We start from the raw sequence: 6,000 nt of genomic DNA, 5'->3' as shown, positions 1-6,000 counted from the left end.
TGCTGAGAGAAAACAAACCTGTTAAGCCAAAATTCTATATTAAATGAAAAGATCCTTTATAATGAGGGTAAATTTAAAAGAAAAAGACATTCTCAAATAAAAGAAAAGATTTTTTAAATTATAAATTATTTGCTAAACAGATCAAGATAGAAAAGAGAACACAAACCACTAATATTAAGAATGAAGAAAATCCTATCAATAGCAAAAGAATAAGAGAATATCATGAATTTTATGTCAACAAATTTGACAGCTTAGATGAAATTTTTATAAATATATGTATGAACATACATACATCTGTGTGTGTGATATTGTATTATAACAAGACATACATATTTGGTCTTCATGCCTGATTCCTGGCACAGAGCTATGGAGGTGAGGAGCATCTTTTGTTATCCATAATAAGCCCTTTTCAACCATATTCGAGTTATGCTAACAAGGTAATTTTTAGAAGATGGGGACTGGTTCCTGTATGAACCAAAGATGTAATTAGGGAGTTGGGACATTTTAGCCCCACCCCTGACCTCCTGGGAGAGGAAAGGGACTGAAGATTAACTTAATCTCCAATAGCCAATGATTTACTCAATCGTATCTACCTAGTAGAGCCTCCATAAAATCCCTTAACAATGGAGTTTGGAGAGCTTCTGGATGGATTTGCACATGAAGGTTCCAGAAGGGGGTGCATGAGAAAGGACACGGAAATGCCATACCCCTCTCCCCATACCTTGACCTGTGCATCTGGCTGTTAACGAATTGTATCTTTTATAATAAACCACTGATAATAAATAAAGTACCTTCCCGAGTGCAGGGGATGGGGGCAGTCTATCTATATTGTGTCAAAATTAATTTATAGGACTCTGAGTTGATGTCCACAGAGAACTAGAGAATTGCTTGGTGTGAAAACTCTACACATTTGCTATCAGAAGTGTTGTAGGTGTAAAGAAACTTGTGTGTGAATATATGTGTGTGTACAGTGTGTGCATGTGCGTGTGTGTGAGCAGACATACTAACAGTGAGAAGCTGGAAAATAAAATTAAAAAGCAGTATTATTTATAATACTACTTAAGCATAACTTTAATAAAAAATATGAAAGACACCTTTACTGAAAACTACAGAACATTGCTAATAGAAATTCAAGACCTACATAAATGGAGAAATATGCCATGCTCATAGACTGGAACACTGAATATTGGAAAATAATCAATTCTTCCCAAATTTATTTATAGATTTAAAGAAATTCCATCAAAATTTTCATACTTGTTTTGTAGAAATTGACAAGCCAATAGTAAAACTTATATGCAGATAGCCAAAAATAGCCAAAGCAATATTGAAAAAGAAATTTGAAGAATTCACACTACCTGATTTCAGAATTTAATGCAAGCTTATAGTATGCAAGACACTGAGATATTGACAAAGGAATAAATATATATACCAAAGGCACAGCATGGAAAGTCCAGAAGTATTACTACACATTTATAGTCAATTGATTTTCAAAAAAGATGCTCAGGTAATTCAATGGGGGGAGATGCTGAAACAACTAGATATTCATATGCAAATATACTCTACACCATGCTAAAAACTAAGTCAAAACGAGTTGAGTCAGAGTCTTCACATATAAGTTAAACTCGTAAAATGAGAAGAAAACATAGAAGATCTTTGCAATCTTGGGATAATCAGAGACTTCTTAGGGCACACAAGAAAATCACCAAACTTAAAAGGAAATAATTCATTAAAACTACCATGAGATGGCCAGGTGTGGTGGCTCACGCCTGTAATCCCAGCACTTTGGGAGGCCAAGGCGGGTGGATCACGAGGTCAGGAGATTGAGACCATCATGGCTGACAAAGTGAAACCCCGTCTCTACTAAAAAAAAATAAAAAATAAATTATCCAGGCATGGTGGCACGTGCCTGTGGTCCCAGCTACTCGAGAGGCTGAGGCAGGAGAATGGTGTGAACCCAGGAGGCGGTGCTTGCAGTGAGCCGAGATCATGCCACTGTACTCCAACCTGGGTGACAGGACGAGACTCCTTCTCAAAAACAAAAACAAAACACTACAATGAAATACCATGACACACCCACTATGAGGGCTAAAACTAAAAAGACTGACACTACCAACTCTGGGCAAAAATGTGAAGAACCTGAAACTCTCCTACATTGCTGGTGGGGGCAGCATGTAAAATGGTACAAACACTTTGAAAACAGTGTGGCAGTTTCTTATAAAGTTAAACACACATCTGTGTATGACACATAAATTCTACTTCAAGATATTTACCCAACAGAAATAAGACGTATGTCCACATGAATATGTACTTATGTATATGAGTATACATTACATATTTATTTATAATAGTAAAAAAACTGGAAACAAATTAAATGTCAAAAAAGCTAGAGGATACCATATATGATGGTTTATTCATACAATTGAATAATAGGCAACAGTAAAAATAAATGAATTATTAATACACACTGCAACATGGATGAAGCTGCAAAACATTATGCCGTGAAAAAGAAGTCAGATATAAAAAAGTACACACAATATGATTATGTTTATATGAAATTCTAGAATGGAGGGAAAATCTAATCTAACATTAGAGCCTAAATAGGGTCAGTGGTTGTCTGGGGACAGGGATTGCCAGTGTTAACTGAGAAGAGACAATAAGAATCCTTGAGGAAATACAAATGCTTTACATCTCGATTGGATTGGTAGTTACACTAGTGAATAAGTGTCAAGACATATCAAATTACAGGCTAACCCTCCCCTATCTGAAATGCTTGGGATGAGAAGCATTTCCAGTTTTTGATTCTTTTCAGATTTTAGAATATTTATATATACCTAATGAGACATCTTGGGGATGGGACCCAAGTCAAAATACAAGATTAGTTTGTTTTTTATACACATATCCTGAAAGTAATGTTTACAATATTTAAATAATTCTGTACATGACATAAAGTTTGTGTACATTGAACCATCAGAAAGCAAAGATGTTGCCATCTCAGCCACCCCATGAGGACGATCTGTGGTCGTTTCTCATCACCATTATTCCTGACTGAATTTATATGTTACTGAGAAGCAATCATTTTCTTATACTTCTTCACAGAAGTATTTAACAGTAAAAAACATGACATACCATTAATACAGTGAAAAATAATACGTTTGGAGTAACTAAGCAGCATAGCAGCATCTCCAGAACACTTCTTGTACACAGGTTGAGCATCCCTAATCCAAAATCCAAAATGTCAGGTGTGAGATTTTCTACTTGTGGCATCACATCAGCACTCAGAACATTTCTATTTTGGAACATTTTGGATTTGGGATTTGGGGATTAGGGATGCTCAGCCTGTATTAATTTAAAAGGCTGAATTTTATTCTACATAAATTATGTCTGAATAGTTGATTAAAAATTAAAAACGATTATTTTTTTTCTAATTTAAGCTGGACTTTCAAATCATGTAGATTGCTTGCTTAATTTTTCCCCACTCTCCCCTAGCCTACTGATTACTATGACCTTATTAACAATTCAGCAAATACCTAGCACTTAAATTCCAAGCACTAATTGAGGCATGGGATAAATTTAGTGAACCAAATACACAAAACTCCCTACCTTGTGGAGCTTACCATTAATTGCCAGAAAAGGAAAGTTTTCTGCAGATTATTCAGTCCTAGAAAATAGCAGTAGAACACCTTTCATTATATAAGTTTACGATTTTCTTTTTGTAAATGTCCTCATGTGGAGATACTTTATGAAGTGCCTCTGTGTTAAAAATATAGATTTATCAGCCAGGTGCAATGGCTCACGCCAATAATCCCAGCATTTTGTGAGGCCAAGCTGGCCAGATTGCTTGTGTTCATGAGTTCAAGGCCACCCTGGGCAACATGGCAAAACACAGTCTCTACAAAAAAATACAAAAATTAGCCAGGCTTAGTGGCATCTGCCTGTAGTCCCAGCTTCTCAGGAGGTTAAGATATGAGAATCATTTGAGCCTGAGAGTTCAAGGCTGCAGTGAGCTATGATTATGCCACTGTACTCCAACCAGGGTGACAGAATGAAACCATGTCTCAAAAAGATATACATGGATAGATATAGATTTATCACAATGATATACTATGATCATGCCACTGTACTCCAGCCTGGGTGACAGAGTGAAATCATGTCTCAAAAATATACACATAGATAGATACAGATTAATCACAGTGATATACTGTGTTAGTTTATTTTGTGTTGCAAAAAAAAATAAAATAAAATAATACCCAAGACTGGGTAATTTATAAAGAAAAGAGGTTTATTTGGCTCACAGTGTTGCAGGCTATACAAGCATGGCAAAAGCACTGCTTCTGATGAAGGCCTCAGGAAACTGACACTCATGGTGGAAGGCAAAGAGGGAGCTGGTGTGTCACCTGGCGAGAAAGAAAGCAAAAGAGAAGAGGAGGTGCCAGGCTCCTGTAAACAACCAGCTCTCACATGAGTGAGAGCTTGCTCATTACCAAGGAGAAGTCACCACACCATTCATGAGGGATCTGCCTCCATGAACCAAAAACCTCCCTCTAGGCCCCACTTCCAACACTGGGGATTATATTTCAGCATGAGATTTGGAGGGGACAAACATCCAAACTATATCAGATACTGTTTATAAACAATTATTATTGAGGCTCAAAATGAATTCTTAATTGCTTTAATTTTCTCAGTATGACTGAGCCACTCAGATTTAAAGATCAAAGACACCAAAATAGAAGTGATTGACCTTGTGTCCTACCACTTTTCTATGTGATCCTGTACAAACCACACAGCTTTCTACCCCCACCAACTCCTTATTTCAGGAGACCAGTTCGGTACCAAAGGGATTACATGATTCTATAATAAACTGTGCTCTCTTCAGGAAGTGTATTACAACAGATGAGGAAGGGTCTTCTGATCCTTCTACTGGCTTCCGCATCCTTGAGGTGTCCACACTTCATACAGCGCACATCTTGTTTGCTAATTACAGTCAAAACTCTATTATTTCTGATGCTGCAGGGACCCTTGCTCAGTTCCCACTGGAACCCTTGTTCCCAATACCTGCCTGCAGCTCTCATTTGCCTTTCAGCTTGAGTGGTCCACACACAGCCCTCTGCTGGAGCACCAGCTCTTGCTTCCCCTGTGTCCTCTCTAGGGAAAACACCCTCTGATTAATATCCAGTCATCATCTTTGTCCCTCATTGGAAACTTCTGAATCCATTTTATTCCTTGTTCAGGCCTTGGGGCGCCTATAGCTCTATGTTGAGAACAACCACCTAGGCATTTCTCTCAGAAACATCTGCTTCCAGAGCTATGCCAGCTGTGAGTGTCTCTCAGGGGGTGTGTATCTTCTGAGGCTGAGCTGGGAGAAGACTCCCATAAAACAGAGGGTTTCTACCTCTCAGAGCTCTTCTAATCCAATGCTAGATCACAAGATGAGATAAAAAATAAGGATATGAATGCTTACAGGAAATAAACTAAACATCCTAAAAGGAAAAAAAAGTATATCAAGAAGTGATGTTGGATTTTGTCCCCTTTTCCCCATGCCCTCACCATCACACACATGCTCAAAGATACAGAGAAGGGCTGAATATCTGATCGTTAATGCAGCCTATTGAACAGAACAAAAGAATCTATTCTATAACACCATTGAGTAATACAGATTTTTCAGATGGAAATTTTTTTTCAGGTAGTGTGATGTTCCAAGAATTACACAAGGTGGTTTCCCATACATCATCTCTCAGCAATCCATTGAGGTTGGAGTGACCCTCCCCACAGTAAAGATGAGGACGCTGAGAGGCACAAAGATCGGAAGACTTGCCCAGAGGTGCCAAATTTAGCAAATGATAAAATCTGGCCTGAAAGTCTACCCTTCTTTCTGACTGTTAGGGATAATTGCCTCAACCTGGTCTTTCATCATACTGCAAGTTAAGATGTTTGTGATCTTTCAGGAGGCAAAGATATTTTATAATTCACAGTATATTATTTTTTGTCTTCTTCTTGCAGAAT

The sequence above is a fragment of the Macaca nemestrina genome, chromosome 1, assembly GCF_043159975.1.
Source record: "Macaca nemestrina isolate mMacNem1 chromosome 1, mMacNem.hap1, whole genome shotgun sequence".
In the NCBI taxonomy this organism is placed as follows: domain Eukaryota; kingdom Metazoa; phylum Chordata; class Mammalia; order Primates; family Cercopithecidae; genus Macaca; species Macaca nemestrina.
The sequence above is the reverse complement of the archived record's forward strand: the minus strand, read 5'-3'. Positions refer to the sequence as shown.